This window comes from Triturus cristatus, chromosome 2_2 (genome assembly GCF_964204655.1).
Source record: "Triturus cristatus chromosome 2_2, aTriCri1.1, whole genome shotgun sequence".
Lineage (NCBI taxonomy): Eukaryota > Metazoa > Chordata > Amphibia > Caudata > Salamandridae > Triturus > Triturus cristatus.
Genome location: NC_140582.1, coordinates 317,545,753 through 317,573,237, shown reverse-complemented (window position 1 = coordinate 317,573,237; position 27,485 = coordinate 317,545,753).

Genomic DNA, 27,485 nt, shown 5'->3' with positions numbered 1-27,485 from the left:
GTAGTACTGGGAGCAGGTGCCTTAGGGGCAACAGTGTTGGGGGCTCCACCCTTTTTGCAATCACTAGTCCAGTGAGTTGTATTTTTGCAATGATTGCACCAGGGTTTCTTTTGACCTTCTTTCTTCTTTTTGGACTGTTGTTGGGACCCACCCTCCTTAGCAGTAGTTTGGGGCCCTGTTGAAGACTTCTGGTCTTTAGGTTTCTGATCTCCACCCTTTTGGTCTGTTTTCTTCTGATCACCCCCTTGGCCCTGGTTCTGGTTCTTTTGCTTAACCCTGGTTCTGACCCATTTGTCTGCCCTCTTTCCCAATTCTTGGGGAGAGGTCAGATCAGAGTCAACCAAGTATTGATGCAGTTGCTGGTTTTGACAGTTATTTAAAATCTGTTCTCTCATCATCAAATTATACAATCCTGTAAAATCAGATACCTTACTTCCCAGCAACCAACCCTCCAAAGCCTTAGTGGCACATTCAACATATTCAGACCAGTCCTGAGTCTGTGTCTTTTGGGTGTCTCTGAACATTAACCTGTACTGTTCAGTGGTTAAGCCTAAGCCATCTACCAGAACACTCTTCAGGACTCTGTAATTTCTGACATCCTCTTCTCTAACAGTGAGGAGTCTGTCTCTGCCTCTTCCTTCAAAGGAGAGCCAGAGGATTGCTGCCCACTGGTCTTCAGGAACCTGCTGTACTTTGCAGGCTCTCTCAAGAGCAGTTATCCATTTGTGGATGTCATCCCCACTTTTGTAGGGGGGCACAACCTTAGACAGGTTCCTATTATCAAAGACCCTATCTTTGTCCTTAGGGACAATGCTGCCACCAGTGGGTACAGACCCACTCTCTCTAGGTTGCCTAGCCTTGTTCAGTTTTTCTTCCATCAGGGCTACTTCTAGCTCCTGCTTCCTGATCCTCAGCTGGGCTTCCTGCATTCTGGCCTCATGTTCCCTCCTCTGAGGGGTGGTCATCCTTTTCCTGGAGTGACCTTGAGAGCCTCTAGAGCCATGAGAAGCATTGGAGTCACCTGAGCGATTCCTTTGCCTCCCAAGCCCTGTGTTAAGTCCACTGGGGAGATCCAATGGGGTAAACCCATTGTCAGTCCCCAATAGCCTTAGTTTAGCTGGGCCAAGTATAACACTTGGCACTGGTCTAGTTCTCCCTTCATCCTCACTACTTTCTGTATCCTCACCACTTTCCTCCCCTGTAGTATGATTCTCATCTAAGGGATGGCTATTGGAACTGGGTACCTCTGTAGCATCTTCAGAAGGGGGGCCTCCTGTTCCTGACCCTAAGGGGGCTAACTGGGAAGCTTTCCTGAGTTCTCTCTGATTCTCATCATTTTGCAAGAGTTCTCTGAGCTCAGCAGAGGTGGGGTTCTTGGGCTGTTTAAGGCCTCTAAGAGTTGCCAAATGCCTGAGCTCATTCTGGTTAAGGGTAGCAAAGCTGGATGGTGCCCTCTGGGGGTCACTCTCAACAGAGATGGGTACAGTGGACCCCTCTGCCCCGGCCATTGCTCTTAAGTGTGGGTGGATGTGTTGCAATCTACCTACACTTGGGTTTACCTACTAAACCTATCTAGTAGTTGTAGTCAGGGTGTGCTACTCCCTTTGCTCTACAACAACTAAGTTCAGTAGAACTTATGTATATCTAATCTTGTTTTATATGTACCTACAGGTACCTATGTGATCTTTCAATTGGTAACCAAGAGATTACAATGGTAAAACACAGCAAGCTCAAATCCAACCGCTGCTCACCAATGTGAGAAGTTGGCCTGGTATATGATGCTCACTAGTTAAAGTGATCACCTTGTACCATGCCAAGCAACCCTTATGGTGTGGTTGTAAGTCAACCTTTTCGGACTAGCTGCCCTAGTGGTAGCGTAGGCTAAGCAGTCTTTGAGGCTAAACTCGTGAAGCGTGTTAAGCCAGCTGTTTTACCAAATGCAACCCCCTTTTATACCAATGAAAGGACACCACACAGATATATATTCAAAATATATATGTATTTATTTCTCAAAGTAACCCCTAGTCTCTTTATGAGCACAGGAGCACAAATCGTCAAACAAGATTACAGTAGAATACACAGAAGTTGCACTTTATATGGATAGGCCCTGGTGGCCGCTCGAACCATATACTAAAATAGTGGTATAAGTACCACGAACAGAAAAGGGAAAAGGCCTAGGGCCTCTAGAATCGCTGGGCCTACAAGGAGCTAACGTCAGTTAGTGACCAGGAGGTCCACGGGTGGCGTGTGCAGAGCAAATAGTCACACGCGTGCTCCCATAGGTTTCAATGGGTGCGTAAAAAGTACAAAGTTACTGCAAAGAGGATCTTCCGGATGGACTAGGAACTCAAGATTTGGAACACAGGCACTAGAGATGTAATACTACACTTGGGCACAGGTGTGCCAGCTTTACCTCACCCACAGGAAGCGGGTGCATAGGCCTCGAAGTGCGTCGGGTTTCTTCTATCTGTTCCGTGGAGCTTGAAGACAAAGATGCTGCAGGCGGTCAGTCCGGGAGAGATGCAGTGGATCCAAGAGTGGATCGGAGATGTTGAAGACCTGTAAGCAGAGGGGACAGTGTTCACAGTCACTAGCCAGTGACCAGCGTGGCACCAGGTGGGTACCAGGCAATGTCGGGTGCAAACAGGAAGAAAGGTGTAGCTTGTCTCTGCAGCCACGTGGTCCCTGGAGGTCGACGACGTCCAGGAGTCGGTTCACGAGCTGTCCCACGCAGGCTCTCGCTGTCGGCGACTTGATCGAAGCAAACAAGCCTTGGCAAAAGCAATTGTTGTAGGAGATGAAATAAGCTGATGGTTCTGACCAGCAAGGTCAGAAGGGCTGCTCCTTTGGAGGGGAGCAAGGGCCAGTCTGGAGCAACCAGACCAGCGGTGTATTTTGTAAAGTTCGTCGCCAAGATGGCTACTAGCCAGCGGGCCAGCAACCGGTTAGGCGCGTCGAGTGGCAAAATGCAGAAGGGCCCCACGCAGATCGTGGAGATGCTGGAGGGCTCACCTTTGGTGCAGATGCTGCTCGAGGGTTGGGCTTCTCAGATCCCAAAGCACAACTTGGAGGGAGCCTCGGTTGTTGCACTTGTCAGCTTGTCGTGGTCGTTTCAAGATGGCTGGCTCCACGTGTCTCGGTGCCTCCACGGGTCTCTTCTTTTCAGGGACTGTGGATCGGGCGGTGAGAGGTCTGGAGGTCAGGTCTTGTCAGTCTCTGGGCTCGGGCTCCGGCGGGAGGCGGCGGCAAAGCGGACGTTGATTTGCTGGATGGTGCTTGCGTTAGCAAGGTGGTCACTCCCTGACCACAGGGGAGATTGGCTTCAGTCCTCTGTGCAGCGGAGCGTCGAAGTTCCCGTCTTCTTCTTAGTTTTAAGTTGATTCCAGGATGTCTGAAGTCTTAGGACACAGCTCCTACCTTTAAGCGGATTCTAGGGGCCGGACTACCTGCTAGGTCCCTCCCTATGGGTGGGACCAGGAAGGGGGGTGGTTACACCCCCAATCCTTTGTCCAGCTCGCCCCAGGCCCGGGACTGGTGTGCCCCAGGACTGGTTTGAACTGGCATATGCACCGAGGCTCCTTGTGAGCCACAGGCATGTCTGGTTTCTTTCAAGCCCTACCTGACCAATACACAAAATCCTGTCTGGGGTGGTGCATGCACCTCCCCTGGCAGGAAACCCTTTGTCCACACCTCCCAAGCTGGAAGGACTCCCAGCAGCAGGAGGGCAGACTTGTGTCTGTGGTGGCAGCATCCATTTTGTGGAGCTGAGGCTATGTCTGATTTTACCCGGGTTTCAGGTATTGTACATGTCGTGTCCCTCTAGAAGGGTGGAATGCTAACCCCGTCGCCAGAATTGGCGAGGGGTTAGTATTCCAATTCGTATGACACCTTACTCGACATGTTTTGATAAAGCCAAACCAAAGATAGCATTTAACCGTGAGGTTCATAATGCACTTAAGAGTATATGGTATGACGATATCTGGAAACAGTAGAAGGAAGTTGTTCCGACCACTGCAGACAGGCTCAGCTCATGCCAGAGCACCATCTCACATGGAACCAAGCACTCTGCCTTCAGGATTGTTAAGGCCTGCCATAGGAGTGACTTATAGGTTAACACGTGTCCCATTTAAGGTTAGGTATAGGTATACTACACCTAAGTAAGAGGTGATTACACCAACTTACCCCAGCTGAGTGATCAGCCAGTTGTGTCAAATTGTTAGGCCAAGCCTGGGGTGGCATAATACATGCTTCAGCCCCTGGCAGGCCTTGGGTACACCAATGCCCTGGGTACCTAGTGTACACTGGTACAGGGGCTGACAGGGTGATCCACTTCCAATTGGTTATGCACCTAGGGTGCATAGTTTTAATTTAGTAGAGAGAACAGCAGGCTGGGGGTCTGATTGGCAGGCCCACAGCCTCAATATGTCAAAAACCAGTGAAGCAAAAAGCAAAAATTTGGGGTGACCATAGGATAGCAGACCCTACTCTCCTACAGGGTGGCCTTCACATTCACCTCTGTTTGGCAAGTTACATGATACCGCCCCGGCTGGAAGTATGTGGTAGGAAATAAAGTGTAGGTCATGACCGGACATCCGGGTCAGACCGAGATTGCCACTAACACAATTGCCTGTGTCTACCTTTTGTCTGCTGCTGCCCGCTCTGCGCATCTCCATAGCTGTGCCCACTGTGACCTTCCCTGGCACGCAACAGCAACCAGGGCTTCACTGGGGAGCCGTTGGCGCATTTTCCATCAGGAAAACCAAATTTTTCCGACTTCTAACTGAGACGGAGGATCAGAGAAGATGGCAAAAGATAATTTGCCATTTTTGACTGATGTCCCGATTCCGCCTTATTTTGAATGACCTCCATTACTCACAAGGCAAAAACTAAGGTACTCTGGACCATACACAGTGATTTTGCTGAAAAATACCTCAAATAGTTAAAGAAAACGATATATATATAAATATATTTTTTGTTATTGTTCAATTCATCCTCTCTAATAACCTTTGATTAAAAAACATAAGTATATTAAAGGTCGTGCACGCACGGTCACATATCTTCATTTCAACCCCGTAGGCCATTTGCAGATTGCGAATACAGGGGCATATCAGCAACAACCAGCGATAATTATCGCTAAGCGCACTTAGCGCACTTAGCGCTAGGATAATTATCGCCGGCTAGCGTGGATTTTTATCGCTGAGATAGCGTGCTATTAGCAACGCTTATCTCAAAAGCGATAAAAATCCTAGCGCTAACTGCCAAACGTGAGATTATCGCTGGAAACCCAGCGATAATCCCATGAAAATTGGCGATAGCTTGCTGATAGGGCCTCACATACTTAGCCATGATATCCACCTTCCATAGGGTATCATGGCTAAGTCAGTTTCAAAGCAGGCGTAAGGAAAGTAGCAATAACAGAGGTTATCGCTACTTTTCTTGTCGCTATGCTGCTTTGCGTGAGGCTTGATAATAGGAGAAATGTCGCTTAGCGACATTTCTCCCGTTATCCTGGGGAGGAACGCCCACTTTGCATCTCATTAGAGATGCAAAGATGGGCGTTAGGAATTCAGGCGTTAAGGCAAGGTTTCACGCGATAGCGTGACTTTGCTTATATAGCGATAAAATTATCGCCGCTTTTCGGCCGAAAACGGCCGCAAAAGCGGCGATAATTTTATATCGCCGCCTTGTAGCTATGCCCCACAGTTACATATATTGGGGTAGATTTATGAGCCCCTTGCGCCACTTTTGCGTCACTTTTAACATGGGAAAAGTGACGCAAAAGTGGCGCAAGGGGCTCATAAATCTGCCCCATTGTATGAACATTCCCCGGGAGAGCGCGGGGCTGCATATCACTTATTCAAATCGATAAACAGTTCACCGAAGCCATTAACGCTCTATTCAAAGGCACATAATAATTGAGTCAGCCAAACGTTACAAATGCACTGAAAATTCACAGCTGCTAAAAGGTGCGCATAAATCCCAGAATGGAAATCAATAGTTTTCCTCCTGTTAGGGAGCGTTCTTGCCGTTTGTCAGCACGATAGCTGGTTGTGCACTGCCCCCTTGTGGTGTAGTTTGGTTACTTTTCAATGAAGTAACGGATCCACTACAGTTCCTGCATGAGAAAAAGCTTGACTATCACACCCCAAACTCTTCCACACATAAAAGTGTGTCATATACTACTTCAACAAACAATAAAAGAACACACGCTCCCTGTTATAAAAGTGAAGGTAAACTGATCACAAGCTGCATCCCGACAATGGTTTAAATAAAAATGAGGGACACACGTTTAATCTCTGTAGGACTATCTCAGTTTTTCAGCCCTATTAGACTGAAAAACTAGGCATCACTGATTTAACTAAAAGGAACATTTGTTGTTTAGAATGCTACAAAAACTCCTACATATGCTAAAACAAATATTACAAAAAAGTTACATAAAATGAGTGTAAAAAATAAAGGTTTTAGTGGAAATTAAAGTTAGGAGGTAGACAATAATACCTAAAAAAGTAAAGTTTCAAAAGTGCTTGAACACAATAGCTTAGATGTTAAAAATATAACTGTGATGTACAAATACCTTAAATCTTCCTGAGTTATGCGCAGTGTCATGTTTTGTAGAGTGATCTGTAGTGCTTTGATTGCATTAGACAAATGTACTCCATTTATGCCTACGTTGTCCAGCAAGATGACAAACTGAGTTAATACATGCAGGATTGATTTTACATCTTCCATTCACATCTTGTTGAACTTCAGGAGTTATCATATTTCTTTGGTTCAGCTAAAGATCAGATGGCAGACCTTTGTTCCCTCCTTAGGAGGCCAAGTTAATCGCGGCTCCTCTGCTAAGGTGGAGGAGTGTCGCCCCACTGCTTTTCAGCAGTGTAAGGAAAAATAAAAATGATGATAACTAAAAGTTATCATTTTATTTTTTCTTGTTGTGGGCATTTGGGCTTTGCCAGGCGGGGCGGGTTGCTCTGCTGACAAAGCAGGGGGGGTGGGGAGTAGTGGTTTTCACTCCCTAAGTGTGCATGGATTTTTGGCTGGACCTCTCGGGCGGCCAAACATTCATGCGCACTTAACATGTTCTCGACCCAGGCTGTATTACAGCTGCGGTGGAGAATATGCCCCGGCTCCCAGTCCTCGTCCCATGGTTCTGGCAGCATGACAGAAGCTCCAGGATTGGCCTGAGCACCCTCGATTTGCACTCCAAGAGAGATTGGGAGCCTGTACCTACTGTCTCCAACCCGGCAACGCAGCTCGGGTTGGAGACATCTCAGTGTGCATGTCGGTTTGGCCGTCCTAAGACAGACAGCCAAACCCACATGCGCACTTAGCAGCAGTGCCCCCCACTTCTCCTCTGCCTATGATCATGATGGCCTCGCCCCTAGACTCGGCCCTATGGAGAACAATAAAATTGTAATAAACGTGTTATTATCAATTTATTTTACAGGTTTTGCATCTGCTGGTGGGGGAGGGGTGTGATGCTCCTCCGCCATAGCAAAGGAGTCACCGCTGTTGACTCAGCTCCTGGAGTGGAAAGGGGTGTGGGGGAAATTTGCATTTGATAATTAGCTTGTGACACTTCATCTGGGCTAGGACAGCCCAAGCCTACTAAAGCATAGGGGAGGGCCAGAATACTGGAGCTAACACAAGATGCCCCATTTCATGTTTTGGTGGGAGGGAATCTGATAGTGATGTCAGCTTGGGGAAAACTTAAATTTGCCTTGATTGAATATCCCAGACTGGTGTGTAGGAGGGTTGGGCCATGGGTGAAGTAATGATGTGGCATTCTAGGTTTGGCTAGGGGTGCCTGGCATCTAGTACTTACAACCATCATTTAAAAGTTCCTACACAAGGGAGAGGCTCTTGATAAGACCCTAAACCTTAAACGTGACAATGGCAAAAGGAGGTCCAGCTGGAAATTTGGACTAAGGACTTTGTCTCCAGCTGACCCCTGCAATAGGATGGGTGACTCCAGGGTCAGTGGTACTGGCCCCTAATGTCCTCTGAGGACCAGTTTAGGGAAGCACCTGGACTCTACAGACCCCACAGGGGTTCTGCAAGACAGGCCGGAAACTCTGTGGCCTGGAGTTTGCAGACAAGAGGGTGTTCTGCTGGCTGGTTGAGGAGTGGCTGCACAAGATGTCCCGACTAGCAGGAGAGGAGCACCAAGAGCCAGGCAAAGGAAAAGGCTAGCACAGGGAGACAGAAAATCCAGCTCCTCATAGATTAAACCCTTTTAGAACCGCCGGATTCCTGCTAAAATGCTCCTAGAGGCTAGAGATGGCCACCAGGAACAAAACAAGGCAAAGATCTCGAAACTGGCCTAACAGGGCCAGAGATATTTATCTTTAAAGATTTGCATTGTTAAACTAGAAAAATGAGTGACCAAGCATGTGGCACCTCACCCAATCTCTGCTAACCCCCGTGAGTTGGTGCATTTTTATTTATTTATTTGGGGAAAGGGGCATGCGTGGACCCACCCTCACCAAGTCACCTTTTGGCCCACAGCACTTCATCTCACTGGGAGAGGTTTTACATTTAAAGTACTTCTCAAGCTGGAGCTTTTGCCTTGGGTTAGGAGTATGGCGACCCCTTGTGGTTGGTTCCATGGCTGTATTAACTGGCCGTAAGAGTGTAAAAGAACTACTCTAACAAATGTGTTTGTGCTTGTTTTGAATTATAGATACTTTACTGACAACTTTGTTAATGAATACTGCAAATAATTGTAATGATTACATTTGAGTAAGGTCATTATTGTGGCAACACCTTATATATATATGAATGTGGTGACCCCTTGACAAAGCCAGTAGGCCTGCCTTATGTTAACAACAACCCCTTGTATTGTGATATTACATCTGGTATAGGAGGGGCGATTGCGATTATGGGGTTCAGGACTCTCTAAGAGCATAATATGATATGAGGGTGCCACCAAAGGTATTCCCTTCTACCTGCTGTACATGTTTTGAATTTAATATATATCTAGTAGCATGTGTGTAGTAAAAGTACTTTTCCTTTTTCTTAAAAAAAAAGCACTGACTGGACGATAATTTATTGAGCAGTGTTGTTGCATGCCAGCGAATGGAGATTATTAGCCCACACCACATTCCATTAGTACTCACTTCTTGGACTGCTGTGTTTCGCTACCCTGAGAGAGTCAATGTGATACAATGGGGTACTTGGTTCCCAGGAAAAAGACAATTGCAAACGTATTACTTACGCAGGACCGACAACCTTCACTACTAATAACCCAATTTCTTACACACCAGAGCAACACATTATAGGCAATCCTCTCACAAGACAACAAACATTCTTTCAATATCCCATAATCTTCCATTCATTCCATACCTAACCGCAATCTTATCTCATTGTCACCATACATCACTGTTTCAAGCACAGCTATTAATGATCATCCAGAAACAGCACAGAACTGGTACAACCCTCATTCACCAAACCATAAATTAGTCAAAGCAATGTCAATCCAACAGTACTGTCATTATTCACCCAAGAGCCATTCAGATAAATCGGCAAAAATGTAACTACACAATCATGTGCATTGCAACAAAACTATCTGCATGGATTGTGATGATGGCAAAGATTTTTTAATTGCAGCCAATGCTGGCTGTTTGAGTCAAGTTTACTGTTTCAGTTAATTAAAACCATAACAATTTTCAAGCTTAAAACTATAATACATAAAAATGTATACTGTCATACAATAGTGTATCCAGAGAGGAAGTCCAACAGGTTATTCCACTTATTTCCTGCTACCATTTAGCTTTAGATAAAATTAATAAATTAAAACTAATACCATATTGGTGCAAGTAGACATTCTTAAAATGGCACATCAAGAGAAGACATTCAATTCTAAGATTTACGTGCTTCCTCCTACCGTGTATCTTCAAATGAACTGATGGTTAAGGACTGGTGAGATGTATGTACCATTCTCAAATTGGTGCAAATAAAAATATTAATAAATAAAACTAATCTCAGCAAGATTTAAATGGATTAGCAGAGACTCTCCTGTAGACAATCTTGGCATTGAGCATCGTAGAGAATTTAGCCGTCTATTTTCCTAAATATTTGCCTATTAATGATACAAAGTGTCCGGGACCAAATTTGATTGTTTAAAACTGGAATAAAGTTTATGCAGGTAAGCCGGACCCCTATGAACTTCTTTCTGCATTAAATACAACCCAGGCCAAGGGTGTTGTTTTAAGTGACCCTAGGCTTCTGGGTAAGGGCCATTGCCCAAAAATTGACAAATTTGCAGTTTAGCTAAGGGTCCCAGGGTTGAGGCAGGCTAGTATTGATTCCCTGCATGTACGGATGCCTCTGTTGTTAAAGCTTCTCTTTAGTAGTTGCAAACGAAGGGTATGCAGCTTGGGACAGATGCTGATCGTGTGAATGAGACCCTCTTCTTTCTTTTTACAGAACCTGAATGATATCGGGCTAGTGTAGTCCAAACAAATTTGTTGTCTAGAGCCGGTATGTTGCCCATGCGCAGAGTCATGAGGCTATGTTTGATGCACGCTGGAAACTGAATTTCCAGGTAGAGTGCTGCTGAGAGCATGTTATAGTGTTTGATTACCATCGAAGCATGCGAGCATGAGAGGAATTAGATTTTGTCTTCAAGGCAAGATTGTAGTTTTGTAGCCCTATTGGTTGCCTTTTTGAAGGCATCGTATGGCATACTTGCAGCCTATTGGTCTGTTAGTCACAATTGTTTGATAGAGACATTCAGGTATTTATAGTGTTCCGAGTGCTGGTCAATTTGGAGAGCAGACTGTAGTGCACTTTGTAATGGGTCTTGGGCTCGACTGATCTTGTATAAGTTTGTTTATCGCTGTTGCTCTTCTTGCTAAGTCTTGCTTTGTAAGACCGAATTAAAGGCCAATTTGAGCTAAAGATGAACTCTGGGGCAAGTTGAATGTTCGCCTGAAGGTATTGAACCGTATTTTATCCACTATTACCGTGCACCCAAAAAAGTGCACCAACACTCTCACTGGAACATTGTCTCAGGAGCACCAAGACTGGCATAGGGACATTGGCTTGGGTAGAGTAACATTGGGTACCGGCACAATTATGCTGATGAGGGAACACTGACTGGGGGTACTGACAATTGGGCACTGACAGTAGGATGCTCACAAGAGGAAATACATTCATGGACACTGGGTCCGGGGACATTGAAACAGGTGCACCAATACTGACATGGGAACAATCACACTGGGTTGCTCACATTGGGGACAAACACCAATACTAAAACATTGGCAAAGGGACGTTGTACTGGGGTGCAGACAAAGGGATGGCATGACACAAGGAAACTGACAGTAAGAGAATGATACTCTGCCAAAATACCAGAAAAGTGACACAACATAGGGATACGAGTGTACGGACATGTGAATACTGATAGGGTGCTGACCCAAGGTTACTGTCATTGTGACTTTGTCACTGGTACAGAAGACACTAGAACACTGAGACAGAGACACCAATACAGACATAGGGATGATGACTTGTGGACAGTTACACTGGAAACTTGACAGTAGAACACTATCACAGCAACATTACCAATCACCCAGCGACACCAACACAAGGGCTGCTAATTTGGTCACAGATACTGGGAAAATGTCACAGTGGCACCAACACTGACATGAGGCTATTGACTTGGAAACAGTGACACTATAAAGTTGATAGAGGATGCAAACACCGATCTTGCTGAAATGGCTAGGGGCATTGACACAGGGAGACTGGCACGGGGGTGCTAAGATAGTGATGGTAAAATACTGGTGTTTGAACACCAGGCTTTGAAATGGCACAGGATCACCGAAAAAAGAAACTGGGACCTAACAATGAGGTACTGATCTGTAGTTACTGACTTGAATCACTGACACTAGGACAGTGACATGGAGAATCTGACATATGGACACCGACATTAATAATGCCTCTGGGACCTTGGGCATTGCAAACCTGCCAAGGTTTACTGTCAGAGTGACAATGCTTAGATACTCTGGGCCCGATTCACAGAACTAACTTAAGACAAAATCCTAAACTTAATACCATTTTGGTATTCACAGAAGGCACTTACTCATTTTGGTATTCACAGAAGGCACTTACTCATTTCGGTCTTCACAGAAGTTAGGAGTCCTAACTTTAGGACTCCTAAATGCCTTCTATGAATACCAAAAGTCTTGAAGTTAGGATTTTTCTCAGCTTAGTAGTCGTAAAGTTAGGACTCCTAACTTTCGGACACCTAAATGCCTTCTGTGAGTACCGAAAGTCTTAAAGTTAGGATTCTTCTCAGTTTAGGAGTAGTAAAGTTAGGATTCCTAACTTTAGGACTCCTAAATGCCTTCTGTGAATACCAAAAGTCTTAAAGTTAGGATTTTTCTCAGTTGAGGAGTAGTAAAGTTAGGAACTTACAAAAGTGGCCCACAAGATAGTCCATTTTTAAGAAGCAGGCATTCACTGTCTGCAACCCAGGAACACGGACCTAGCACAACCCTATATCTGGAATTAGGAGCACGCGGCTGTGGCTCCCTCCCAAATTGGGGTGCTCAAGCCATCGCGCCTTCCCCTTCCCATCACTGGATGGGTCTCACTAATACCGCACCATTACCTTTGATGCTCTAAGCGGTCCGGTTCCCCTACACCTCTGATTGTATTTTTCTTGGTCTGGCTGTTCACCATTCGTGCCTTCAGCTCCTTTTGTTACTATCCATGCGGGAGTTGCCAACCCTTATTACAGGCAATTGCACACAGGCATGCTTATTCTAAATGTCCCGATGATGATCCCTTTATTGTATGTATGGATCGAAACGCTGTCGACACACGATACACCTTATACACTGCTCTAAATTGTCATTTAATGTGTAAAGGTATTTTCTTGCAATGTGTTTGTTACATTGAAAATTATTTGTTTAACAAACCTACAGCTTTGCATGAGCCTTTTGTGTTCTTCATTGTTTGTCCCTTTTGGTTTAGTTGGATGCAGGCTTGTGTCCCACTTACAAATTGTCTTGTCTGTATTGTTCCTATTTGAATTTGAAATATTAAATATCTGACCTCTGTCCGGCTGGACAAGTTATACTGATATAGTACTGCCTGGGTCTATATTCATCCCCCCCCCCCACCCCCCTTTTTACTGTTTTTTCTCTATGGACCACTATTCTTAAAATAGCTTAATTCCCAAGTTCCCTGGCAGACCTTATTTGGGTTCCCTTGTTTCTTTACATTACCACAAGATAATCCAGCAAATTATAGGCTGACCGCCCTAACAGACCTGGAGGCAAAAATCTTCTCAAGCTGTCTTCTGAATGACCTGGAAGAATGGGCAGCCAAAGAAGATCTTATCCCAACATTCCAAACTGGCTTTCGAAGGGGCGAGTCAACGTCCCCGAACTTGACCTTATTGAATTTTTGTTGTCCAAAAGAGTACAGTATAGAAAGCAAAAGGTATATATTTGTTTTGTCGACCTTAAGGCCGCTTTTGATTCTGTCCCCCGTAATTTACTATGGGCTAAGCTATCTGAGTGGGGCATTCCAAATCAACTGCTCGACATGATCAAACTACTATATACTAATACGTGGATTCAGGTGAAAATCGGAGACGGTAGATGTACAACTTGCCGATTTTAAACTAAAAGTGAAGCCCGCCTTCACTGCCCTGCTGTTTGTGCCGTCAGTTGCCGTATCATCAGAGAGGGGGACATTGACTACCTGTCCCAGCAGCCAGCGCTACCTCGTCATCGTCAAGCACCCGGAGGCACTTTAGAACACATCGCGGGTTCCCGCAGCGCGGACGTAGGCAGGCCCGTCTGCGCCCGTTCACACCCGACTGAGGCCGGGCTGGGCCTATCCCCTTGATCCATGGACATCTTGTTTTAGGAGACCTCCCCACCTGTGGTTACAAGGTGAGGGAGGTTTTGGACTTCCGTGACTTTTATTCTGATCTGCCCAGCGAGCGGTCAACTTGCAAAAATGCATATCTAATACCTGATTGTACGTGATAAATATAGAGTATAACATCGCACTTATTATTCAATGTGCCCATCCATGTGCACGTATAAGAGACTTTAACTGGCTGTTCCAATTATGTAGTTATTCAGTTAGTTATTCCTTTTGTCCTATTTAGGCTAAAGCCTCTGGCAGGAAAAATGGGGAAGAGAAAGGCTACTACTGTTTCGTCTCAACACGCAAAAAAGGCAGTTTCAAAAACGCACCTTACACTGATGAGTTATCTTACAGGGGCTATGGGGGTTATTGAGAAACAGATATCTATGGTCGAGGAGTCACTGATTTCAGGTACCCTAGGTGCAAATGCCATGATAAATGATGAGACACCTATTACGGCTAGCTCCTCTACTGCGCTCTCACAAGTTATCGCCCCACAGAATGGCCGTATCGTAAATGTGTCAGATTATATCACCCTGAGCGATCAAGATTCTCTCTCACAGCCTCCACATAAGCGTCATAAAACACCGGCAGTCGCAAACAAGACTACAAGGCTGCAGAGAAGATTGGGAAAAGTAGTATGGCATGTAGATCTACACCACTGAATGCACGCAAAAATATGCCTAAAACCAAACAAAAACGTCTCCTGTCAGATACAGGGAATAGAACTATGTCTAAACCCCAGGACAATGATTTGGGCAACTTAACATCGCTAGTGGAAAAACGTGATTCCTTCATAAGAACCTCATTATCATTACTGGAGAAAATAGTTGCCAAGATAGAAGTAGGCCTGGCCGATCTCTCAGCTAAACAGGGGGCAGCTACCCGTCCTGATTACCGCAGTAGCCTTGAGCGCCCAGAGGATCTACTATACAGTCAGAGACCAACAAATCACAATGAACCCCTTACTGTTGCACAAATTGAACAACTTGCAGGGCTTTGCATTGCTAACCAAGAGGTCATGTTTATTGGGGATAACATGGCCTCAGATTGACGAGCTAGCAAACCCAGGCAGATGTTGAACAATCATAGTTCCAAACCCCAAACCATTAATTCAGGGAAAAGTGATCAAACCCGGCTGGATTTACAGCCAGCGGTAACTCCGTACACAGTCTAGCAAATGTACTGAGTTTGGGGGCACGGGATACAGAAGCGTGGGATACATTAAGAAATAAATCCTTGCATTGGCTGAGCACAAAGATAGGGCACACAGAACAACTTTTTATGGAATTCAAGATGGCCCGTAGGCTACCCTGGCTCGGAAGAGGCCGTAAAACTCTTTCCGGAGACTGCGTGGTACTAACATTTAAGACGCCGCAATTAGTGGAGAATATTTAATGGAGGGCAGGCTATAATAAAATAACAACAACTGGTATCAATATTCTCCCTCTTGGTTTTTCTACCTACCAGCTCTCAGACAGGGGTGAGGCAACAAAATAAGAGATACTCAAGATCGATCTAATTATGTGTATAACGTGGCAGTGGGAAACCGTTTTGAACTCCTCCCTTCCCTTGACGAAATAGATTGACTGAGCAGACTTACCATAGCTGATTGTACAGTAGTATTCCCAGATAAACAGGGTCACGTCCTTTTGGAGCTCTCCCGAGAATCACGGGATTTAAGTAAGGTACATGGGGAGTTTCGCTCAAGTATTCCCTTCAACGGAAAGCGTTCCGCCATTCCTGGGAGAGACGAAGGACCTACATCTGTAAATGATCAGAGTATTGAGTCCATTGCCCCCGATAATATATCACAAGTTAGGGCAAATAGCTATAATAACAATGTGCACAGTCTCACTGGTCTATTTTGGAACGTCGCCGGTCTGCGACCCAAACTGGTAAATCCCCTATGGCTAAATTTAGCTGAGAAATTTAACATACTCTGCCTCCAAGAAAATTGGTCTGTGGATCCATTACACATAAACGGCTGTAAAACTTTTCACAGGCCTGCCATTCCGTCTAGCCATGGACGGTCGAAAGGGGGTCTTAGTAGTTACACGGAATTGTTTTGTGTTAATTAATCAACTTATGAATGACCTATACGAGATACAGAATGATTGGGACGATGATGTTTTCATTGTTTGGGGCACGGATTTCAACGACTGATGACTGCACGAATGGGTGGAGGACAATGATGTTTTATCAGATCTGCAATATGGATTTAGGAAAGGACTGGGCACATTAGAGCAAGGCCTAAATCTCACTCTCCTGATGGGTAAATACACAAGATCAAGGAAGGGCCAATTATATCTGGCTTTCGTAGACCTCACAGCTGCCTTCGACTGTGTTATCCATGAGAAACTATAGAACACATTAGTAAGCATGGGGGTGGATGCACCATTAATTCAATTTCTGAGGCAGCTGTATAGTAACGCAACCGCCAGAGTCCGGTAAAGGCTCAATGGGGAGTGTACGGAGCTCTTTAGAGTGGAGAGGGGGGTAAGGCAGGGTTGCGTTTTGGCTCCTTTTCTTTTCACATTATATACTAATAGATTAGAGCAGACGATGCTTGAGAAGTGTCACGATTTACCACAGATAGCCAGCTGCCCCCTGCCTGTCCTCCTCTATGCGGATGATGCCATGATAATGGCACGCACCCCGTTGGGCTTACAACGGGCCCTTGACACCTATAATGACTACATGAAAAATCTGGACCTAAGAGTGAATATCACCAAAACTTTTATAATGGGCTGTGGGAAAGGCAGTGTGAAGAGTCGTGCTATCTATATTGATAACAAAAGGTAGCTAAAACCACTACATATTCCTACCTAGGAATTGTATTCGATTCGAACGGGTCTTGGAGCGAAGCCATCAAAACTAGGAACCTGCACTTTATGCGTGCAACATCAGCCTTGGTAAACTTCTCCAAGAAACTAGGGAAAAGACCCCCAGCTGAATTGCTACACATTTACAATGCGAAATGTGTTAGCACGGCTACATATGGCGCTGGGATATGGGGTTACTGTGATGTAAACTCCATTCAAAAGACAGAGAACGCCTTTTTAAGATTTTTGTTGGCAGTTCCACACAGCACCTCGACTTATATCTGTCACTCAGAACTGGGAGTTATGTACATAGCAGATATAATAAAAGTACAACCGGTCCTCCTTTGGCACCGCATCTGGTCCTCTACTAATACTGCTTTTAATCATGAGGTCCTAAGAGATTGCCTTAAACTAGATCACGCACTCGAAATCCGCTGGTTGAGATATATAAAAGATTTTATGAATGATATGGGGCAACCGGGCTAGTTCGAAGACCCCCTTTCTATGGGCTCTATCTCTTGAAAAGTTTTTTTAAAGTTCTGCATGGCCCATCTGGAGGCTATTAGATTTGCTGGGGAAGCTCCACGTTCAACTGTACTCTCACATCAAATGCTGAGAAGTACCTATAGCATACAGCCTTATTTAACCAACATACCAAGCTGGTACGATAGACTAGTTTTGACCCGCCTTAGACTGTGCACTTTCTATGCTTTGGTAAGTTTTCCATCAAATAACGATTGGTCTAAAATATTGTGCCTGTGCCCGTGCGATGATGTGTACCAGCAATCTACTATGCACGTAGTTCTATAATGCAAATTTTACATTGTAAATAGAAGAGGATGGATTATACCCATTTTAAAACTATGGGGCCTGAAGCAATGCCGCCCAGCTTTTATTGCACTGCAGGTCTTAGACAATGAATGTTTTATAAGAGACATAGCCTCATCTTTAAAAAGTATAATCAAGTGTAGGAAAACAATTTTAATGAGATAATACAAAATGATAGAGTTTTGACCGACTAATGAATTAATTTAATATTGTGTTTAAATGTTATATTGATATCCGTAAAACTATGTATGCTTTTATGATTTTTACCTACAAAAATCGAATAAAGCTTGGTTTTTATTTGATTTGAACTAAAAGAGATCTTAAACAGGGTTGCGTCTTGGCACCATGCCTTTTTAATCTTTTTATAGCGGACTTACTGTTATATCTTAAAAAATGTCAATGCTCACTCACCTACCTTCTCAGGACAAGATATCAAATATTTTCAGTATGCAGATGATACCATACTGTTAAGTCACACTGCTATAGGTCTAAGAAAATTAGTTGATTCATTCAATAACTATATATCTGCCAATGGTTTACAAATGAATACCAAGAAGACAAAAATAATGACAATTGGTGGTACAAAATCAGACAAGAGAGTATGGAAGATTAATGGGTTACATACTGAAACTGTGAAATTCTATAAATATTTGGGTATTACATTTGATGACAAATTGTCTTTTAATCAGCATTCTACTAACCAAAACACAAAAGCTTCAGCCTTGAGAGATACGTTGGCATGTCCAAATAATGAGCATTTACATAAGGTCATGAAAGCAAAGGTGATTCCCTCTTTGGCTTATACTTCAATGATTTTTCGAGGTAAAGACGCGAAAACCCTTGATAACCTACCAATAAAAGTTTTTAAATCTGTTTTTAGGGTTGCAAGGTATATAGGGCATGCCAATGTCAGATTGGAATTTGGTCTGAAAAGACAAACTCTGATAAGACAATCTGCCTTTTTAAAATCGTTATATTCTTTTTTTATGTTCAGACCAGGGTGCTCTTGCGAACCAATGTTGGCAGGAGATAATGAGGTATGAGCATGCCAAGGGCTGGAGAGTCTATTTAATGGAGAGTTTAAATAATTTTAAGTCTCCGCCCTTTGAAGATGTAGTCAGTAGCAAAGTGGTGTTTAAACAGACAATAAATCGATCAGCTAACTTTCTATCGATTCTTTTAGACAAGAATGAGCTCGCTAAAAAGAGTCACTCCTGGTCAGTTATTAACTAATTTAATAAATTAGACCACAATCGTATCTCACAACCCATTTAAAATTATTTTTAAGGGACAGATTTATGTTGTTACGATTTGGAAGATATCCCACAAAGGATAGAATCCGAAATGGGAACTAAATTGGCCCACAAACGCATGTAGTTTATGTGGTTTTTAAAATGAATCGTTTATGCATATTGTAACTACTTCTCCTCAGCTGTTAAAAGAGAAGAAAGCTCTGTTAAAATACATCTTTAACGAATTAGGGGTGAGAACATGTCGACAAGCTATCATAACTTGTCTCTCTGGAAACATGCCCCGCCTGATCCCACAGTTTGTAAAGTTAGCCTTTATCACAGAAAAAAAGCTACTTTCAGACTGTGATAACTGACTTTAGATGCATGCCTAGATAAGTAATGACTGGTTTTACAGGATAATGTTGTTAGTCTTAAAAATGTTAAGTGAAAATTTGCAATCCCATAAATTGTTCTTGCAGTTCTGTGTATTGCTTCGAAACCAAAGTTTTGAAAGATTTTAATTGCCCGTAGTAACTGGTAAAATCCCAATAGTCAGTCAGTCAAAAAACTTTATTTCGGCCACAAGGGCCATAAAAGCAGAATACAATACAACAATTTATATGTCGAAAGCAAGAGCAGATCACATTTTAACCACCAAAACAGAATAAAATAATCAAATTAAAATTTTCACATTATTAAAAATTGGTGGAAAGTTTCCTACGCTGAAACCATACAGCATTAAGAAAGCGTGAAACTGCGAACACAATTGGGGGATGGGTGTCGTATTTTAAAACTCGCAGGGCATTAACACAATCTCTAAAACCAAGGTTCCTACAAATCGATTTTACCCAACGTTTCCTATGGGTAAGGTACGCAGGACAAACAAAGAACACATGAATTTCATCCTCCAGTTTGTAGCCACATGCAGGGCATGAAATACTATTCTTAATGTCCCATCTAGAAGTGAAAGACCTGAGTGGTAAGGTACCCATTCTAAATTGAACATATAATTTCCTGGCTAGAGGAGGGAAAATCAGATCCAGGAATAACTCCCTCCCATAGTTCGGTTTAATCTGGAGAAACTGTTCGGTCAGCCTGCCTATGTTAGGATCCATGTGCAGGCGTGTTAGATGAAAGTATCTTAGTTCTTCAGCAAGATTGGTTTTAGAAACAGATAGGCAGGAAGCTTCTGGGGTATCCCAGAGTTCCCTGCGACCAATCCTGAAGCAAGTTTCCCTAACGTGAGTTAACCAAGGGATCTTCATGTGTTTGAGTGTAGGCCAGAGATCCAGAAATTCATCTCTGAAAATTTCGAGGTCTGGATTGGACCATAATCTCTTCCAATATTGGACAGGCCGGGCCACCACCACTTCTTCAATGGGAAGCAGTCCCAGATCTAATCTAATTGGGACCAGCGGAGTACTAGGGGGTAAACTTAATAGTTTCCTGATAAAGGAGTTTTCGACCCTCATTAGACTATCTATTTGGGAGTGGCCCCATAGTTCTGCTCCATAGGTAGCAGCAGATCGGGCTTGAGTTTTAAAAATTTCTACCACTGGGGCCGCTGGTTTAAAAACCGTGCCACTAAACAATCTAGCCATACCTCCTGTAGTTTGGGTCAACTTAAGTGTAGAATTGACCACCTGGCCTCCCCAGCCAAGATCTTCCTGGAGTGTAATCCCCAAGTAAGTGAACGTTTTCACCCTTTCAAGGGGGATACCATTCAATACTGGGCTCGGGCGGGTACTTTTAGGAGGGTTGAGAATCATAAATTTCGTTTTGGCTAGGTTGATATCAAGGCCCCTGTCACCACAGAAGTCAACAAAGCCATCTAAAACTCGCTGAATTCCCATGGGAGTGCGTGACAACAACAGGGTGTCGTCAGCAAACATTAGAGCAGGAACCTTGCCCGATACAAGCCTAGGGACGTCAATGTCTTTGAGGGCTAGAAGGTGTTTTATGAGTCCATTAATGTATAGGCAAAACAACGTGGGAGCTAGCACACATCCTTGTCGAACTCCTCGACTAACAGGAAAGCGGTCAGAGAGTTCGCCATACTTCCCACATCTAACCTGGGCGAAATTGGCCTTGTGTAAGTTCTTCAAAACATCCAAGAGATAGGGGGGAATGTTGAGCCTTTGCAGAACGGCCCAGAGCTTTTCTCTCGGGACCAGATCAAAAGCTGACCTTAGATCAACAAAAATGAGGTAGAGGCTGCCACCCTCTACTCTCACAGTCTTCCAGAATATAACCTGAAGACGAAATATCTGGTCAAGGGTTGAAGTACCCTTCCTGAAGCCGGCCTGCAAAGTGCTTAAAACGTTATTTTCTTCTTCCCAGGCCTGTAATCTATTCAAAATTATGCGCCCGAATAGTTTTTGGGTCGTATCAATTAGGCTTATCGGGCGATAATTTGAGGGCTGTAAAGGGCAGCCTTTTTTGTGAATAGGCACTATCTCCGCGCCACGCCAGGTTACTGGTGGCTCTGCACCATACAAAATGGAGTTAAAAAGGACACATAAGTAGGGAGCCCACACCATACCAAATCAATTATTTACTTAGTGTGGGCCTGTTCTGACGAGAAGAAATTATTCATCCAAATGAACTTTTTAGAATGCTGTTAGATGTAAGATGTAAGACACTGCACAATTGCACTGTAACTATTGCTGCTAAATGAAAGACTTTGCACAGGTACACTTTATCTATTGAACCTTAATTTTGATACTCTTAGGTATGTATTTTAGATTTGGGGGTAGGGCAGGTAGTTCATTTGAGAACATTCTTATCATTCACATGGAGTAATGTCTTTTGTTATAGGTGCAAAATATGAAACCATTTAAAAATGTACCTTGATATTACTCGCAACAAAATGTATTATATGTTGTGCTTGCTTTTTAAAGATGCGATATTAGTCCGATCATATTGGTATAATTAAGTGCACTTTCATTACTGCTGCTAGATGTAAGACACTGCACAAGTGCACTTTACCTATTGCACTTTAGTTATGACATTTTAAAGTATGAATTTTAAAAAATTGGGGGTAGTGTAGGCGTTTTATTGAGAACATTTTAGCATAAATTTGGAGCGATGTTTTCTGCGACTGGTGTTAAATATGGAATTGATCCACAATGTACCTTGATATTATTCTCAACACAATGTAGTATATGTGTTTTGTTGGTTAAAGATGTGATACTAGTCAGATCAAATTGGTATAATCAAGTTTCTGTCACAACCCAAATTGTTTTTATTCTTGTTTGTAATGATTTTTATTAATCAACAAATAAAGCATTTCTTCTTCTTGCATGCATTTGTGTTTGCTGCGGGCAATGTTTGTGGTAATATCAGGTACATCAACAGTAAAAACTGGCCCACTTAACCAGAAAAGAGACGGAGAAACTGCTAAAAAAACGATCCACACCCTGAACTCTCGGGTGTCTGATTGCTTTAATAGAATGTCTGGCCCAGAACATATGTACTAACACTGACGTGAGAACACTAACACAGGAACACTGACAAAGCAACTAACACCAATGCACTGACGCTGATATAGCTGCATCAACATTGAACTCTCAAACAGAGATACTGCAATACATGGATACTGCCACTAACACTAGGAGGTGACAGGACACAAGGGCATCAGTGAGGAGGTACTCACACTGGGTAACTTACACTGGAGCACCAACACCTACACTGGGAAACTGCAAAGAGGGCAGAGGAAAGGGGCACAAGCACTTGTGCTTGATACTGATAAGGAGGGATACTGATGCAAGAGCACTGTCCTGGATAGACTGAGACAATAACAGAGGGATGTTGATACTGATGCTGGAATACTAGCACGATGTCTTTTTCGATTTACATATTGTTAGTTTAATTTTGTTGATTCAACTCACAAATACGCAGCATGTCCCATTTTTATACATTTTCTCACGAGATTGTAAATAGGCAGGATGTGTTCACATTATCATTTCATTTTCAATCATTTTCTCAATTGCTTTGGCATGTACTTCTGAACACTGCTATCCACACTTCACAGGTGGGTGTTCTCATTCTGTTCATATACTACGTTTTTCCTCTTTTTGCATCTACCTTTTTGATTTATTGTGTGTTCTCATTCTGTTCACACATTGTTCTTCTTCTTTGTTTGTCGATTTTTTATTTGCCCTCCATTGCACTTATTTCCCAACTTAACATGGCCGCCACCGTTTTTCATTCATAAGCCCCTCTTCACTTTCGTACATTTTGCTGCCACTCGTGTACTTGGATTCTACCGGTATCCACGTGTGGATTCGCTTGTTGCCTCACGGACCTACGGATTACCCTTGCAGATATTCACCCCCAGGTACTAGTTCTCTTGCAAGCATTTAATTTCACTAAGCTAAGCGCACGCACTGTTGCGTTTCAACCTTTCGCATTCATTATTCGCAGGTCTCTATTTTTTCAACATAGCGCTGTTTCTGCGCGTTCGCCATTACAATCATCGATTGTTTGCCACTGCTCGCAAGGGCTCGTAGAATCACGTACCATTTAAACATTCACAGACACCTCCAGGTACCATAGCGGTTATCATCATTTAACTTCCTCCCGATTTTACGTAAACACTGTTGTACTCAACTTGTTGTATCCTTCACTTGTAGGTTTCTGTTTCCCACATCAAAGCGCTGTTTCTGCGCGCTCGTTAACATAGTCACTGACTATTTTTTCTGTCCGTTTGGCCTGATAGAACTCTTGGTAAGCGCAAATTTCGTGATCTCCTTGTAAATCTTTCACATTCATCTCTAGTCATTCTATATATTTTTTTAGGCATCTACTTGTTTTTATTTGTTTTATTGGTTTGGTGTTGGGTTTTATGCTTTCACATCGTTCACGTGGGATTACTTTTATTGTCACATGGTGCTTTTTCATCCCTGTGTTTCTATGCTCGTTGCTCTTTTGTTGGGACTACATCTCATCTAAGCCCTATCAGAATCTCCACTCATCTATTGGTGAAACAACCCAGTGATTCCAATTCTTCACTTTCCATCTTGTTCGAACACCTGTGTGTTGCCAGAATTGCCTTCCGCAGTTTTCTTTGTGAATAATTATGCATATGACTGATTGAAGTTTTATTTTTAGATCTCCCCTGAAGAAGGGCGAACATTGCGCCCGAAATGCATTGGGAAGATCAAGGTTCATTATACGTGCTATAGAACGTTGTACATATGAACTTTTTTGGTTTGGTTCTTATCTTGGTATAAGTGTGAATAAACCAACACTTTGACATGAAGAACTTGTTATTTTCATCTGTATATAATTACTGATGGTTTGATGATGTTACACAATCTTCAGCTCCGCTAAACAGATAAATGTGATTAATTCGTTCTTTACTCAGTTTTGAGTTTCAATAGTAGTGCATTCCCTGTCTAGCGCATCTCGCTCTAGTTCCTTACGCTTTTGAATTTAGGTGGTGGGTGGAACCACCTCAGGGTCAGCACACTAAGCTTTGTTTAAGTTTATATTGTTGTAAATTAGGTTTACTACAAATATCGGAGTGCACACCAGCTGTTAGTTTTCTTCTGACATGGAATACTAGCACGGGCATTGGGAAATCAATCCCTGCCAATGGTACACAGTCACAGACAGTGACACTTACATGGGAAAAGCGGCATTGGAATGGCGATGCTGGAACAACGGCAAAAGCAGTCTTCTGCTAATCCCAGGAGCAGAGTTAGCATCATCTGGTATCCTCAGTAATAGGCTGGACCACATCTGTGAACTCAGCTGTGTGTCCAGCTTAGCTGTCAATCAAACATTTTAAGGTGAATTTTAATGGCAAGCTAAAGATGTAGTTTTGCTCATTTTGGAAACAACGCAATCCCAATGAGAAATACACGAAGGTATAGATTTTTAAGATCGGATGTTATTTGTTTACTAAACAAACATGCAATGCACTTTATCTGGGGGGTGTTACCTCCTTTCTGGAACTTGTTTTATCTAGCATTCAATGCACATACATCCTTAATAACACGCATTTCTGCCATTGTAGAAGAGTGGAATGTGTGACAAACAAATCTGACGGATCACTTAATTAAATCGTTGGTTGAATAGTTCACATTTAAGTGATCTATTGCTGGATCATGACGTGGTAAATGTCACTTGGCCTCACCCCCTGGATTCCTGAAGGTGTGTGCTAGGCTGCCTCCCACTATACTATAAACAACAAAAGAGTGAGGGAAAGGACAGGAATCGCTGGCCACTCTCAATCCCCCAGGTAAGTACAATCAAATCAACGAGAGAGTGTGCCTTAGGTTTATCAGAAGAGCACTACTGTAGAATCCTATTTGGTTTCTTTAGAAAGCCCTCACTCACCAACCTGGTTGGTGACATGCTTCATCATCGGGCCCCACCGGGAGAGGCCGAATGCCACCCCGGTGTGCTTCGACGCCAGAATTACTGCGGAGCTGGTTTGTGAATGGTGTGTGGTGGTTTAAAAATGTCCTGTTTGTGTCAACAAAATTAATTTTAATGCAAGCCAAACAGACATATATAAAAACAAGGTATTGGACGCATGGACTGAATAGATTGTTCAGCCAGGTCACTTTAGTGTGGTCAACATGTTTCAGCCTATGTGTTATTTTTAACAGGCATTCGTCAGGACCTTAGGTGTATGTGTAACCCCGGCGGTGTGGGCGCGCTAAGGCCCACCCTAACCTGAGGTTAAAAGTGTGAAAACAATTTTTAAAATTAAAAAGTTGTGAAAAATGATGTGAAAAATTTGTTTTCTGGCAACTCCCGCAATGGAGAGGAACCAAGATTATTCTAGATAATAAACAAATAGACAAAGACAAACGAAAAAGAAAGATACACATATAAGGATTAGACATGGCCTTGCCGGTTTGTCAATGATGGACATACAGTAACAAGTGCTCTGCGTGGTGCAATTAAGCATTAGCGCTGAACTTCTGTGCTGTTAATGAGATCAGAGAGTGCTTACGTGCTGTAGATAAAAGTTTGGAAGTAACCGTAAAACATAAACGGATATCAAGGGCCCAAGACAAGCATTAGCATTATGGCAAATTTATTGTGAAAGAACACTATGCGCAGAGAAATAAACACACAGTGTGGTTGGGCACTGAGCATACATTGGTTAGATAATATCTCACTTTAGGTGTAGAAACTCACTACACCATGGGTCTCGGGAGGGGGGTGGAAGCTACAATGGCACACCCTAAAGAGAAGTAGGGACAAGGGAGAGAAAAGAGAGCGCAGGGGGTAAATAAACCATTAGCAAAAGGCAGAATGCACGTTACTTAGCTATGATCCTGGGTTCGTTGAAACTCACGCTCGCTAAGCTTGGCACCCGCATAGCACCTAAGCGGAACCTCCGAAACGGACCCCGATGGTAAGTGAGAGCGGGGGCTGGTATGCTTATGAAGAGAAAGCCCGGACCTTGCTCTAAGGACGCGAGGGTGGAGGGTGTGGCTACGGAGGGGGCGTGCCCGTATGGGGCGTGCTGACGTATGAAGAGCAGGGTCCAATGGTGCTGCGTTGAGCAAAACGGTCTTAGTGGTAACCAATCAGTCGAGAGGTTACGGAGTGAGTGTGCGTTGTCAGGGAAACAGATAGACTCGTAACTCTGTTCCAAGTTCGTAATGTATTCAGCGCGTGTGAGATCGCTATCTTGCACACCGGCTGATGACATAAAAAGAGGGGCGCTACTGTGTGGTCCACAAGTTGGTACATAACGAATTGTTAACTCTAAAAATATTAATAAAGTAGGATGTGGACGGGATGCATGGGTGGTGCAAGAAAAGGTGGGCTTTGAAAGGTGAGCTTTGTCAAGAAATTAACATTGTTGTTGAGTAAAATATGTGGCATAACTGATAAGCGGAGGGAGGAGGGGTGGATAGGGAGGGGCTTTTTGAAGACTGGTTGGTACTTCAGGGTAAACAGGCATCACAATATGAAAATATAAGAATATAAGAGGCAGAGAGTCTCTTAAAGGATAGGCAAAAGGGGGGGGGGATTCTCTCAGAGCTGGTCAGGATTATAGGTGTGCCTTCAAAGTTCACGAGCATCAGACTATTATTATTAGATGGTCCGTGCTTACACTGTGCCTACAAGGTTGGCTAGCATCAGAGAAAGGAAGGTTCTCTATCGTAGGCCAAGGCTAGCACTAAGAAGGTCATTAGCTAGTGATGCAGCACAGATGACCAAGGAATATTGTCGTTTAGGCCCTGGCGATGAGTGTCCAGCCGGTACACCCACCTCTTTTCCTTCTCAAAAAGGATTTTCTGGATGTTGCGTTCTGCGTCTACTTGCTCGATTATGGTCCACCTAAGGTCGTTAGCGGTGTGTTTGTGTTGCATGTAGTGGTCACTAAGTTTGGTTGTAATTCTACCACAGCGGATGTTACTCCGATGTTCTCCTATGCGTAGTTTGATTTTACGTGTTGTCATGCCAACGTAGCGCAGTCCACACGGGCAGGTGATCAAATACACTACATTCATAGAATTGCAATTGGTGTGGGCATGCTGAGTCCAGGTCTTGCCTGGTTCCAGAATAAGAGATTTTGGGCCATATGTAGGTAAGTGAAAATTACCTATTCCTAAATACCAAATTTTACCGAATCGGTATTTAGAAATCGGTATTTCGTATGTACGTAATTGTTCGGTAAATTTTACCGATTCGAGAACATTCGTAAAAAGTTTACCGATTCCACAATACCGACCGGTATTCC